We start from the raw sequence: 15,819 nt of genomic DNA, 5'->3' as shown, positions 1-15,819 counted from the left end.
GTGTGTGTGTGTGTGTGTGTGTGTGTGTGTGTGTGTGTGTGTGTGTTGTGTGTGTGTGTGACTAGCAACACCACCCGGCATGCTCCAAGTAACATTCACCCCTCACTAACTACCACTGCCCAAGCAAGCACTGAAGTATCACTATCTCAAGCAAACACTCATACACCCACATCTCATGCAAACATTCAAATTCCACGTTTCATCTAAATCAAGCACTCAAAAACTACCTCTGCCTGAAGCAGGCATTCAAACACCTCCTCGTAAGCTGGCACTTAAGCACCACCTTCCCTGAACAAAGTACTCTAACACCATTTTTATTTAAGCAAGCACTCAAACACCACATTACTTCAAGCAAGCATCCAAGCATCATTTCCATATTTATTGAGCACTCAGGCAACTACTTAAGCGTCACCTGGACCCCAAGGAAGGACTCAAGCAGTACCATTACCCCAGCATGCAGCGGCAGCAGCAGCGGGCCGAGGGCAAGGATTCCTGCTTGATGCCTTTGTGTGGGTGCGTTGCTTGCCCAGAGGTGATTGCAGGTCATCTCTCTCTCTCTCTCTCTCTCTCTCTCTCTCTCTCTCTCTCTCTCTCTCTCTCTCTCTCTCTCGTTGCTATGACTACTCTCCTACTGTTTCACTCCCCTTCCCACTTCAGTTTCACATACTCCCTTCTTTAAGCCCCTCATTCTCCCTGCCGACTCCTTCTGCATACCTTCCACCACTCTCCACCTGCCACTTTCTCCCCTTTATAGGGGAAAATAATAATAATAATAATAATAATGATAATAATAATAATAATCGAAACGGCCTTAACGTCACAGGAATATCCATTTTTTTGTCAATATTAGTTTCATTAATAGGCTGGTGTGTGTGTGTGTGTGTGTGTGTGTGTGTGTGTGTGTGTGTGTGTGTGTGTGTGTGTGTGTGTGTGTGTGTGTGTGTGAGAGAGAGAGAGAGAGAGAGAGAGAGAGAGAGAGAGAGAGAGAGAGAGAGAGAGAGAGAGGATGTTTTTGATATTGTTCTCGCAATAGCATCAACTGAATTAGAAACAGGTCATTATACTACAAGAAATACTGAAGGCTGCTTTTAAGAGGGTGTGTGGTGGTGTGCTGAACCCCTTGGCAGACCTCGATGTTTATTACGACACTCGTTTTTATCTCATGCAAACAACTGAGTAATAACATCGCTCGCAGTAAGGATACAGTGATTCATTATTTGGCTGTCACTATAATAGCAGGGCACTAGGCCGAACTGTGAGTTGTGTTATGCTGTGTTGTGTTGTGCTGGACTAGCTTCAACTGGGTTGGGTCGGGCTGAACAGGGTATGGATGGGTTGGGCTGGGTTGAACTGGATTGGACTGGATTAGATTGGACTGGACTGGACTGGACAGGGCTGGATGGGATTGGACCGAACTGGATTGGATTTAACTGAATTAGGTTGGGTTTGGTTGAGCTGGTTTGGGTTGTGTGAAGTTGGGCTGTCTGAGTTGGCTGGGATGGATCTGTCTTGGTATGGCTGGGTAGTGCTGGGTTAATTTAGGATGAGTTGAACTGAGATAAGTTTGGGTATATTGGGTTGGGTTGGGTTAGGCTGAGTTTATATATATATATATATATATATATATATATATATATATATATATATATATATATATATATTGTGTTGGATGAATTATACCATCAGGATAAGCAACGTACCAGACTGAAATATACTAGTATGTTTGTGAGAGCTTACGTTAAGTTGCTAAGATGTCTCTGTGTTGCTATGTTCGTGTTCCGCTTTGTTATGCTCTTGTAGTGTTGCCAGATGTGGTGTGTGTAAGAACGAATGTGGGGTGTGTTGTGCCTTGCTATGCTGAATTGTGTTCAGTAATTATGCACTGTGTCGCGTTATGATATGCTGTGTTGTGTTATGATGTGATGTACTGCGTTGTTTGCTATGCTTAGCTGTAGTCTGCTGTGCTTTGCTGTACTGTGCTATGCTGTTCTGTTCTGTTCTGTGCAATGCTTTGTTGTGTCACGCTTTTCTATGCTGTGGTGTACTCTGGTGTGTTGTGCTGTAATTTGTTGTGCTCTGACGTGGAGCTGTACCGTGTTATGTGGCTGCTGTGTTGTCAAGTGTGGAGCGTGAGAGTGAAGGTGGGATGTGACCAGAGGGTTGGCAACACAGCGTTACGCCCTGACCCTCCGGCGAAGGCAAGACTCGCAACCCTCTCCCCCCTGCTCCCTTTCACTCCTCCCTTCCCTCTTTCGCCCTTCCCTTCCCTTTTTCCACTCTCCCTTCTCTCTTTCTCCCCTCCCTTCCACAGCGTCCCTCTCCCTTTCTCTCCGCCCCGCATCACTTTCCCCCTCTTTCCACTTTCCCATCAATCCCTCTCCTCATCTTCCCTTTCTCCTTCTCTCCCTGTTCCCTCCTCTCCCTCTTCCTTCCCATGTCTCCCTTTTTCATCCCACCTCGTCCTTCCCTTACTTTTTCCCTTTATTCTTTCCCTTCTATCCTCCTCTTCCCTCCCTCTCATCTCCCCCCCCCCCTCACCTCTTCCACCTTCTTACCCTTCCCTCATATACTTCCTTCCTCACCCTCTTCCAGCAGACACGGCCCCCAGTACCCTGCCCACTCCTTCCCCCACCCACCCACACATCTGTTAAACACCTGCTCTCATTCCAGCATTAACTGGGGACAAAGGAGAATTACGTGTGCCTCGGGAACCCATGTTTACTGAGTTACTGAAATTAAATAATTTAAAGTGAAGAGCATTGTAGATTTTTGAAGATATGCGGCAGTTTTATAGTGCTTAACCCTTTCTCCCGAGGATGTCTTTTCTATTTTACTGTGTTGCGATGGTTTGGGGATATGGAGAGAATGGATAATGAGCGATTGGTGAAAAAAAAAAAAAATAACTAGATCTGATGTGAGAGTGTAAGACTGAGAGGGAGACCACGAATAGGATGGATGGACAATGTGTAAGAGAGCGTTGGATGAGTGAGGGATGTCTGTTGAGCAAGGAAGAGTGGCTGTGCGTGACAGAAATGGAGAGAAATTGTGAATAAATAAATGACGCAGTCCTGGGGGGATATTCTCCCGCATTTGGTCTGATCAGCTAATCAGGTCAGATACGGGTAAGGGGATGGGTCTATTATGATGTGGCAGGGGTAAACCTGCTCTGCTGTCTGGCCCTGTTGCGGATGTCACTGATTGCACTGCGCAGTTGACCCTCGTGCGGTGTGGTGCGGTGAGGATCTGTCCCTTCTCCCCTTTAGGGCTAAGATGCGAATGAATGTGTTTGAGTGGATGAGTAAATTGGGAGTGTGTCGTCCTGTCTCGGCTACCTCCCTTTCCTTGGGGGAAGCAGCCTAAGTACCGTATATTTATAGATAGATAGATTAAGAGCGACGTCCTCGGACTGAAGGGGTAATGAAGAACCGCTGTTACAACCTCTATTAAATACAAAATTTTCTGGTCCGTAGACGGCACTACTACACCTAACACTGTCACACTCCACACCACCACATTACACACTGCCACGCTTCACCTTCCTACACCTTGCACACACCAGAAGCATACAACCACATCACACACCCTACATTATTATCACACATCACAGACTTACGATACAATACCACACCACGCACTGCCACACCATACAGCGTCACACCATGCATTATCACACCACACATTACATCACATTACCACACCACACCACACCACACCACACCACACCACACAATGCCACATCACACATCACCAGATACAGACTGTCACATCATACACTGCCACACCACACAGTACCAAACCACACACTACCAAACAACACATTACTACACTACACACTACCAAACCACACAGTACTACACCACACACTATCAAACCATCCAAGTACTATACCACACACACACACACACACACACACACACACACACACACACACACACACACACACACACACACACACACACACACACACACACACACACACACCGTCTCCTACTGCACAGACTTTTAAACATGCAGCAGAGCATTAACTGATAAATGTTCTCCCATAATAGGAGACTAACATTAAAGAGGAGCGACCCAGAGATGAAGTGAGAGGAAGAGGTGTGCAGAGTGCCAAATGAAGTGATGGAGTTAGGAAAATCTTTCGAGCATGGATGGAAAAGGCTAATCTCGAACAGGGCAGAGTGGAGAAAGCCAGGATTATACAAATATTATTATAAGGCTAATCTCGAACAGGGCAGAGTGGAGAAAGCCAGGATTATACAAATATTTTTATAACAGAAAAATCCCTGAACAACTCAGTGGCAGTACACAAGTAATGAATACAAACAAATACCTGTGTACCTGAACAGATAAATAAGAGAACAGAGAGAGAGAGAGAGAGAGAGAGAGAGAGAGAGAGAGAGAGAGAAAAAAAATAATTTTTGCGCCTGTTTTTAAACTGAATACTGGCCGAACTAAACAAGATAATCAGTACCAGAACACACTCAGTGCACATCGACACAACACTCAGTAACAAAAGACATATAGCAATAACGCAGAACTCATCACAAACTCTTCCCAGAACATTAAACACACACACACACACACACACACACACACACACACACACACACACACACCACAGGAGCACAGTTGTAGCCTCACTCTCTCACCTTCAGCCATTAGCATACAAATTACACCCCAAGAGACTAAATTCATTCGAGCAATTGGTGGAGAACTATTATGGGGAGAACACGGCGAGAACAGTATGGCGGTGGAGCAAGGAATGAACACACTCACCTTGGTCGTTCATTTGCTGGTGTGTAATTACCTCTTGGGTGACTGGAGGAGGATGCTGTAACTTCCATGGTACTGGGTTGAAAATTAGTAGTTATGCAGAGAGAATAATAATAATAATAATAATAATAATAATAATAATAATAACAATTATAATAATCACTCAATTTTTGGAGAGAAAAGAGCTTTCGCTGCTGCTGCTGCTGCTGCTGATGATGATGATGATGATGACTGATTAAAATAACTATTGCGATAACAGCATCTACAGTGGTAACAATAACGGCGCCTCTAATACCAGCAATAACATTACCACAATCACCACCACCACCACAACAACAGATAACACTAATAATACCAATAATTAGAATAGTAGTAGTAGTAGTAGTAGTAATAGTAGTAGCAATAATAATAATAATAATATAATAATAATAATAATAATAATAATAATAATAATTCAAGGTAATAATAAAAATAAGGCTAAAACACCGCCTGCGACTCCAAGGTTGAAAATACTATGCTTTGCTGAACGACTAAACTGCTTCGCAAACTTACCCAAGCGACTAAAAGTGGCCCAAGTTTACACCTAAAATTAAAAATGGACGAGTAAGGAGAGAGAGAGAGAGAGAGAGAGACAGACAGACAGACAGACAGACAGAGACAGAGAGAGAGAGAGAGAGAGAGAGACGCTTTCGTATCTTCACCAACTCAATACCAGATCTAAACAAAAAATGAAAACAAAAGATCACACTCCCACATTCTCCTCTCTCGGCCTATCACGATTCCAGTTTTTAGCGTTGTTTTTTGCCTGGTATTTAGTGCTCTGTTTATCGAGTGGGTGAACAGGGACGAGTGATAGGTATAAGTAAACAGGGAGCCTATTGCAGACAGGAGAAAGTTGCTAAATTTGCTGGCAAGGAAAGGAACTGGTTATATAATGGATCACGGTCGAGAACAGTGGGAGAGGATATTTATTTTTCCTTGATGTGGACTGACAGACTAAATCTGGCTTATGATGATGATGAAAATTTTTGTCTAGTTTCCTCGGAATTCATATTTTGCCAATATCTTTGTTCGTTGTTGCCTACTGCAGGACCGGATCTTCTTTTCGGTGGAAAAGTGGTCGTCAGGCATAACCCTTCCTCGCTTTAGCCACGTACAGATCAGGCAGCTTCGTCAAAAGTGAGACTAGTGCATCTCAAGATGTGCTGGCTATGGTTGTGTGTGTTATGTCTGCACATGCGAACAGTGTGAATCAAGAAGATACAAATTTATATAAGCAGGCCCGTAACACTGATGCACCCCTACCAACACCCACTTGGAATGTACGCCACACCTTGAGCTTCAAACCCATTACACTGGGTACATAAACTGCGGAAGAAACGCCTTAATCGCTGTCACCATAGCTCCTGCACTCATTTGAACACCCGTTAAAGCACTACTCGGAAGCCTGAGTCGATCAACCCGAATCACATCAACTTTTTCCTGCTGATATGTGGACTAAGCCTCACTTCATGTCACCGTCCATTTAGACCAGTTTGTAAGAGGCAGCCAATCGATACGTCTCTTCCTGGCAGCTGGAGGGTGTACGATTTGACGCAACTGATGTATGGCGTGGAATGACGGCAGTGAAAGTGAATCTGAGGGTGACGATGGGCGCAGTGTGTGTGTGTGTGTGTGTGTGTGTGTGTGTGTGTGTGTGTGTGTGTGTGTGTGTGTGTGTGTGTGTGTGTGTGTGTGTGTGTGTGTGTGTGTGTGTGTGTGTGTGTGTGTGTGTGTGTGTGTGTGTGTGTGTGTGTGTGTGTGTGTGTGTGTGTGTGTGTGTGTGTGTGTGTGTGTGTGTGTGTGTGTGTGTGTGTGTGTGTGTGTGTGTGTGTGTGTGTGTGTGTGTGTGTGTGTGTGTGTGTGTGTGTGTGTGTGTGTGTGTGTGTGTGTGTGTGTGTGTGTGTGTGTGTGTGTGTGTGTGTGTGTGTGTGTGTGTGTGTGTGTGTGTGTGTGTGTGTGTGTGTGTGTGTGTGTGTGTGTGTGTGTGTGTGTGTGTGTGTGTGTGTGTGTGTGTGTGTGTGTGTGTGTGTGTGTGTGTGTGTGTGTGTGTGTGTGTGTGTGTGTGTGTGTGTGTGTGTGTGTGTGTGTGTGTGTGTGTGTGTGTGAGAGAGAGAGAGAGAGAGAGAGAGAGAGAGAGAATGTTACTACCTTACACAACACCCACAGCACAAGAACCTCTCACCGTCTACTTCACCGAGCACAGAGCATCCCCCTCTACCACACCACCCCTCCAGCTGAAGTAGTCAGGAAATTATTAAAGTCTCCCCTGAGGCTGAAGGGGAGCTCTCTTTGACCCTCTGGAGTAGAACCATATTTTTTCTTTCACCCTTTTTCTTATTTTGCCTCGACTGTATCTTTGTGTACTTTCTGCTGAAGATATTAGATATGGTGAAATGATTATGTAAAGAACAGCGGTATGACTATATGCTTATTAACATCTATCTGCCTCTCAATCCATATTTATACAACTACTTTTTACTGAAGCCACAGCCCGCGTCTTTCTACATGATGGAAAAAAAATAATGGGTGGGAGAGAAAAACAGAGGGAAAGTTTCAGTTTTCGATTTCTTCCGTAGATATCTTTGTTGCACCTATCTCCTCCACCACCACCACTTAACAAAACTGGCTAATTCAAAGTGACAACACCTTCATGCAATATTAATCTGACTCAGATGTAGTGATTCAGTCGATTCCGAAGTAACTTTCCTTAATAAATACGATATTCACAACCTCATTCATACGCTGTCCAATTCAGTATATTACAATGCATCTTCCTGAAAATAGTCCTCTTCCTGATTCTCCCACAGTCCACTTCAACCCATCCCATCGAATTTTCACGAATATAATCCTTATCCTCATTCTTACACAGTTAATGTAAATCATTCTTACACAGTTAATGTAAATCCGTCCAATCGCATCATCACGAAAACAATCTCTATCCTGATTATCTCAAAGTCCATTCCACTCCCACCCACACCACCCTCCCTGATGTACCGTACACCTTATCCCTTTTACGACCATCACCTCAACATAAATTCACTGAACTATCGCCAGATCTCAACTACCCTTCTTCCATACCGAACACACAGCACACGCATACCAACACACCCAAACTCCTTCATTAAGAGAGGTTCAAACTATGCTGGATGAAAGAAATAGTCAGTGTATAATTTCGTCACTATAACATGTCGTCTCTAAACTTAAATCTAATTCTTTAAAAACGGCAAGAACAAAATAAAGAAGACGTAATCGTAGCCATTGGGTTTAACCACTAGCACACTAATTCATTCCCACTCCTACAAGATAACCCTGAAATATGACTCAGCTGATTACAACTTTCGTTTAGCTATACCTTAAGGTTCACTGGGGTAAACCACTGGCATGTTAGCTCACTGCCACCCCCACAAGACGATTCGGAGATAAGACTAACTTTGCTGTCTCTTATTTCAGTGTCGTGGCGTGGCGACTGGACAGCACTGGTGAGTAAGAGAGGCCAAGTGGAAACTAATGAGAAAATATAGAATGAGGATTTTCTTAATACGAATGGTTTGAGTTCTTTAGTCTTTAATATATATATATATATATATATATATATATATATATATATATATATATATATATATATATATATATATATATATATGTATATACAGTATATATATATATATATATATATATATATATATATAGGCTCTCTCTCTCTCTCTCTCTCTCTCTATATATATATATATATATATATATATATATATATATATGAAGATGTATAAAGACAAATGAGAGAGAGAGAGAGAGAGAGAGAGAGAGAGAGAGAGAGAGTATAAAGTGCGCCTATTTCGTTTGCTTTTTAAAAACTTTGGAGTCACAAAGGCATGTCTGCGGTAGCGCGCCCTGCCCGCCAGTGTTTCCGCATGTATGTGAGTTAGTGTGTTTATAACTGTGTGTGGGAGGGTGTGAACAAGGAAGAACGCTTATTAGGGAAAGTATCAGTTAGTTCTTTACCTGTCTATTTTCATGCTCATGATGTGGACGACTGTTGTTTTCGTCTCCCATTTTTTTCTGGAATTGTAATTATTTAATTTAGTAATGACATGCGATGTGAGATAATGGGAGTGTGCAAGAAACCTAATTATAGAGAAAATTGTGTCGGTTATTGTATAAAACCAGTTTCTGTTAATTATATCTTATGTAAAAATATATCGTGTGTGTGTGTGTGTGTGTGTGTGTGTGTGTGTGTGTGTGTGTGTGTGTGTGTGTGTGTGTGTGTGTGTGTGTGTGTGTGTGTGTGTGTGTGTGTGTGTGTGTGTGTGTGTGTGTGTGTGTGTGTGTGTGTGTGTGTGTGTGTGTGTGTGTGTCGTATTCATAATGCTATTTGTTAGTCTCATTTGTGCGTGAGAGTAGAGGGATCCTAATTATGGGGAAAATCTTGTGCACACATTTTTCTTGTTGAAGTTCGTGTTGATATCTGTGGGTAGGAAGGAATTATTGTCTTTATTAATTATTTATGTGTATGTTTGTGCGAGTAAGTGCGTGCAGTGCGCTGGAACAACAGGCTATTTGAAAAGTCACTGTATGCGTGTGGTGTGGCATGCGTGTTTTGAATGTGTGAGGTGTGGCAGTGTGAGCTGTGAATGTGTGGGATGCAGCAGTGTGTGTTGTGATGTGTGAGGTGTAGCAGTGTGTGTTGTGAATGTGTAAGGTGTAGCAGTGTGTGTTGCAAATGTGTGATGTGTGAGATGTAGCAGTGTGTGTTGTGAATGTGTGAGGTGTTGCAGTGTGCGCTGTAAATGTGTGAAGTGTGGCAGTGTGTGTTGTGTGATGTGTGAGGTGTGGCAGTGTGTGTTGTGTGATGTGTGAGGTGTGACAGTGTGCAGTGAGGTGTGAGGATGAAAGGCGTGGCTATGTGAGGTGTGCTGTAAAGTGCTGCAGCGGAAGATGTAGCTGTGTGAGGTCTGGCGTGGCAGCGGAACACGTGGCAGTGGAAGATGTCACAGAGTGTGATTTGACAGTGAGGGCTGTGTGGACCGTGAATGTGGGCAATGCTTGAGGTGTGGTGTGTCAGTCGGAGGTGTGGTAATGTGAGGTGTGGTGTGACAGTGTGAAGTATGATAGTGTGAGGTATGGCAGTGTGAAGTATGATAGTGTGAGGTGTGGCAGTGTGAAGTATGATAGTGTGAGGTGTGGCAGTGTGAAGTATGATAGTGTGAGGTGTTGCAGTGTGAAGTATTAGGGTGTGGGGTGTGGTAAGTGTCTTCTACTGCACAATGCCATTTCTAACGTTCTGTACGTGTATTAAGAGAACGTGAGGGAGACTGTGCAGCTGGTACTGTAGGTCTGTGTCTTTGGCTGGGGTGTGGTTAGGCTTACAACATTTTTCCTCTGACACTTTGCTTCATAATATTTTAGCGACAGTGCATATTTTTTTTTAGCAAGGATTCTATTGTACCATGAGGGAAAGCCTGTGTGTGTGTGTGTGTGTGTGTGTGTGTGTGTGTGTGTGTGTGTGTGTGTGTGTGTGTGTGTGTGTGTGTGTGTGTGTGTGTGTGTGTGTGTGTGTGTGTGTGTGTGTGTGTGTGCGCGCGCGCGTGAGTGCGTGTGAACGATGAGGTTTCCATTGCGTGCTACTCTGTTTGATGAGGCTATCCATCTGGGAATGTGAGATGAGGAAAGTATCTTGAATCACCGAAGCATTGTAAACAGTGTAGGAGGAGTGACTTACACTGAGTTTCACATATTGATAAACCATACAAAGACTGCAGGTCCTTGCTATGTTGCCCAGTCTTAGTATTATCAGAATGACTTGCGGTGCTAATTTCAAAATTCTAAGAACAAAGTACATAAGAAGAGAGAAGAGAAGAGAAGAGAAGAGATGAGAAGAGGAGAGAAGGGAATGGAAGAAGAACACTGTAAAAACATAAATCGGAAAACTGAAAGAGAATGAAGGGTAAGAACCGAGTGGATGAAAGAGTTAAAAAAGGATATAATGAAAGGGTTAAGAAAAAACAAAGTAGACAGCTGAAGAACTAAAGTTAAACACTTACTGAGAGGAAGAGAAGAGATGAGAGTTGAGATGAGGAAGCAAAAGAGGGGAAATAAGTGATTAATGGATAAAAGACGAAGAAGGAATGCTCGCAGAAAGAGAGTAACGAAGAGAGGAGGGGGAGATGAGAAGAGAAACGAAGTAGAAGGCGATGAAAGTGAGGATCTGGGAAGCTGAGGCAGACGTGAGGAAAAAAAATAAAAAAGACCCAATCGCAGAAATACAAAGTTAGATATCCTATACTTTACGAACATGTAAGCCTGTATAATAACATATGAAAATGAGAATATTAGAGAACTAGAGTTACAGGCCCATAGTTAGTGATCATGTGAGAAAGGACATAAAAAAAAAAAAGCATATCGATAACAGCTGAGAAATAGTCATTGTCCCACATCTGGTGAACCTGCCAGAAATGACAACCCAAAGGTGATAAAAAACAAGAAGGAAATTAAAGATAATTAGAAGAGTTCATTTCCCACACTACTCCAACTCAGACCATTCCCAGTGCTTGCTCTGTTCACACACTCCACCCCATCGCGTTACGGCCCAGGGATCTGCTTAAACACCACGAAGTGCAGTATTAAAGAGAAAAAGTGGAGGGTCGACAGGAAAATTAATGCCAGTGAGATTGGGGAGTGACTGTTGTTTGGTAACTTGCTTGTGGTTTTATGTCATCTTAATACATTTACTACAAATGATATCTTTCTTAAGATTAGTGAAATTGTCCATCGGTAGCAAGAATATAATATACGTATGAAGTCATCGTATTCTTCTTAAGAGACAGAAACATCTTCAGTCTATGAGATATTTCGTAAACTAAGTTAAATCGTCTAGTGGAAGCAAGAATAAAATAAAAAGTAGGTCATGGAACAGATGCTGATAAGGGTTGTAACCTCTTCAGCCCAAGGGGGTCGCTCTTCAGCTGAAATACATTATCTGTCAGTAGCAAGAATATGATGAAATACATGTACGTGTACACAAGTTGCTTAAGGATTTTCTTTTATTTCTTCAATTTCAGGGTGTCTTTGAATAAAAAAAAAAAATGCACGGCGGTGGCAATAACAAAAGAAAATACACTTCAGCGTCATGAAAGGGAAAAGAACAGGTAACTACGGAATTAAATGTACAAAGGTGACTGACACCAGGCTATACAAGTGTGAGGTGAATATTGTAAAACCGAGTTATCATTCTCTCAGGCTCCTATGACTTACTCCTAGCTGAACATAATCGTCTGGGTTTAGCTGGAATAAAATGCTAGTGAGGATGCCCCGTGAGAGGGTTAATGGCTTCTATATCAACAATCAGGCTAATATTACTCATTCTAACTGAATAAAATCATCTGGCGAATGCTGGACTAGTGTAACGGAGTTCTCTCCACCATGAGAGGATTAAGAAGATGTTACAGCATAAGTTCTTCACCATAATATCAGTTCACATTTTATTCTGGTCGACAGCCGATAATTTTCTTCAGCTTGGGAAGGACTTATCGAAAATCATGTTTGATACCGCATTTACCCGCCTCACCACTACGAGGGCACTTACCTGAGTTGAATAAAACTGTTTGGTAGAGGCAAAACTAAAAAGTCATCGTACTTAAAGGGTTAAGAATTGAGATGTTTTAATTTTGGCTTAGCACTGCAAGAGAAAATTTTGAGTTCATATTAAACATAATGACCTACAAATGAGAATAAAATGGTGATGAAAAAATGGCAGTGTGATGAAACTAATCAACGGAAAGTTAATTATAAAATGAAGTCTGCATAAACGCATACCTGGTAGGTACAATTTAGAAATGTAAATATTCGTGTCACAAACCACTGAAGAATATCACCGCAACAAGAGTAAGCCAAAAATAAACCAAGAAAATTACTGCACATAATAAGCTATTGACGCAAGGAAAGTATTAGAAGACAAAAGCGCGATTTTTTTCATGTGAGAACAGATTTTCACTACACACACACACACACACACACACACACACACACACACACACATATATATATATATATATATATATATATATATATATATATAGTAAAGGTAGATATAAATGGTTATATTATACAATCACGCGCAATCCTTTGATGTTAGAGGGAGCACGAAAGGCGTAAGCAGCAGGGGTATCACAGTATAGTTTGATAGCATCGTAAAGTGGTCAAATGTAGGAAACCCACACACTGAAACACCCTCATAATAACAACAAAATTATTGAGAGTCTGTTTGCTTCTAGTACAAGCCAAGGTCCAGTGGGAGAAGTGGAGACTGTGAGAGATGAGGTCAGGGGAGGGAGGGGTGTGCTCATGAGAGGAGAATGGGAGATGAGACGGAGTGTCACAAGGAGATGGGAGACGAAGGGGAGTGTCAAGGGGAGGGGGAAGGGAGGGGTGTATTAGAGAAGGGGGGAGGAATGGGAGTGTCAAAGGGAGAGGCATGGGGAGAGAAGTGTGAGAGGGGCGAGGGCAGGGTGTTGTCACGGGTTAAAATAACACTCCTGGCGTGGTGGTCCCCCTAGTCAAGGCTGTCTCTCTCTCTGTCTCTCAGCCAAGGACATTGATGTCCACGACAGAGAGAGAGAGAGAGAGAGAGAGAGAGAGATGCACTGATATTCAGACCTTGCAGAGTTTACGGTATTCTCTGACTACAGATAACTGAGATTGTGTTTAAGTATCAGAAACCTCTCCCCCTCCAGACTCTGGCCGTTAGTCGAACAGGAAAATAGGCAGAAGGAATGCCTTGCTTGAAAATAACAAAAAGATATTGTATAACACAAAATATCACTAGATATTATTCCACAATTATTAAGATGTATAAAAATCATACTGGTTAGGCGAACTAATTAGGATTTCATTGGCTAAGTGTGGAATAATTCATAAACACACAGCCAGCCAGACACCCCGAACAAGACAGAGAGTGACAAGATGCGCTTTGGTTATATATATATATATATATATATATATATATATATATATATATCACAGCCAGCCAGACACCCCGAACAAGACAGAACGTGACTCGATGCTATTTGGTTATATATATATATATATATATATATATATATATATCACAGCCAGCCAGACACCCCGAACAAGACAGAAAGTGACAAGATGCGCTTTGGTTATATATATATATATATATATATATATATATATATATATATATATATATATAAGCAAAGGAAGATGGGTTGTTATTATCTCTTATAATTTATTTTCATGGTCTGACAGGGGAATCAACACAAATCTCGGACTCTAATACAAACACAGCTGCATAAGAATAAAAATAAACAGTTCGATAGGTACACAAGAACAGACAGACAGACAGAAAAACAGACAGACAGACACAGACAGACATCTATACAGATCGAACCCTGAACCGAGGCTACTGGCAGGAAGGCACACAAGTTCATCAATCTCAGAGGATCCAACAAATGTACTACAAGATTAAACTCCCCACTTGACATGACGAACGTGTCCTGTCGTGAGAGAGAGAGAGAGAGAGAGAGAGAGAGAACCAATACCCCTCCTCCACCACTACCCTCCACCATCCCCCTCATCTCCATCATGCCCACCATCGCCCTCCACCCCACTCCACATGACCACCCTAATCTTAATCCCGTTTCCCCGTTCCCTCACAATCTCGGAGATATAACAGGTAAAATGAAAGGAAGTAAAGAAGCAAAAAAATAAATAAATAAATAAAAATAAAAAAAAAATAAAAACATCGTGACAGACAACGCTTGGCACCCGGGCTGGGAGAAAAAACAAAGAAAAAAAGAGGAAACACGATAGAAATCTGAAGTGTCCGAAACGAACAAAAATTTTCACTTTTCTAAACACCAGGAAATTTGTGTGTGTGTGTGTGTGTGTGTGTGTGTGTGTGTGTGTGTGTGTGTGTGTGTGTGTGTGTGTGTGTGTGTGTGTGTGTGTGTGTGTGTGTGTGTGTGTGTGTGTGTGTGTGTGTGTGTGTGTGTGTGTGTGTGTGTGTGTGTGTGTGTGTGTGTGTGTGTGTGTGTGTGTGTGTGTGTGTGTGACATTGTTTGTTTGCGTCTGTGGGATTGAGAGCAAAGTCGGGGCATACGGTGACAAGAATCGGAATCGGACGAACTCTGAATCTATTTTATACATTTTCTAGATCTTTTATATCACACTTATTTAATATTTTACTGTTTTACTTCTTGTTCTATCTGACCGTCCATGAAACCAAGGTAAGAATATATTTGGTGAGGGAGATAATTGGATATACAGTAGTTTGAAAGTATTATTGATAAACTGGTATGTTAGTATATTATTTTTCTCTGATTTTTGGAACTACAAAGAGAAGAGATACAGACAGATAGATAGATAGACTGACAGATAGATAGATAAAGACAGGTGGACAGATATAGACACAAACTGCTAGAGAGAGAGAGAGAGAGAGAGAGAGAGAGAGAATCAGTATGACAATCAGAGCTGGTGTGTCAATGGTAGTGTGAGAAAAAGAGCAAGTGAAAAAAAAAAAACGAATAACATACCCACGGAAACAAGAGAGAATAGTGAAAAGGATAAGACAAGGGAAAGAATATCAAGATACTTTAAAATTCCTGAAACATTCCCTCCCTAAACCGAACACCTGATACCCCCACAGATCAGCCCCTCCCCACAGACTCCCCTGCTGTGGGAGTGAGCCGCATTTCCGCCCGCTGCCTCTTCTGGAATTGTGTCCTGTGGGAGGCTGCCTTAGGTCACGTCTCAGGGGCAATGGGATCATGACCTTCACTGAGAACATGATACGATGAAATATGTACTTACACACACACACACACACACACACACACACACACACACACACACACACACACACACACACACACACACACACACAATAAGAGTGACCAAGCATTAGGTCAAGGTGAGAGATTCCTTCATATTTTCACCGATGACATTACACGTTCAACAAGGTTATTAATTACTTGGCAGGAAAATACC

At 42.2% G+C, this 15,819-nt stretch overlaps 1 protein-coding gene across 1 annotated transcript in view; it reads left to right on the top strand.

Annotated features, from left to right (window-relative positions):
* Tsp66E (Tetraspanin 66E) overlaps positions 1 to 15,819 on the top strand; it is a 456,405-nt gene that overhangs the window by 65,492 nt on the left and 375,094 nt on the right. The window contains exon 2 of the mRNA XM_080282418.1: positions 8,269 to 8,297. The gene's annotated coding sequence lies outside the window, so the exon portion shown is untranslated. The remainder of the gene's footprint in view (positions 1 to 8,268; positions 8,298 to 15,819) is intronic.

Source organism: Coenobita brevimanus, chromosome 93 (assembly GCF_032717465.1).
Source record: "Coenobita brevimanus isolate Jiangsu-jjx chromosome 93, ASM3271746v2, whole genome shotgun sequence".
Taxonomy (NCBI): Eukaryota; Metazoa; Arthropoda; class Malacostraca; order Decapoda; family Coenobitidae; genus Coenobita; species Coenobita brevimanus.
This window is presented reverse-complemented; position numbering and strand designations above follow the sequence as displayed.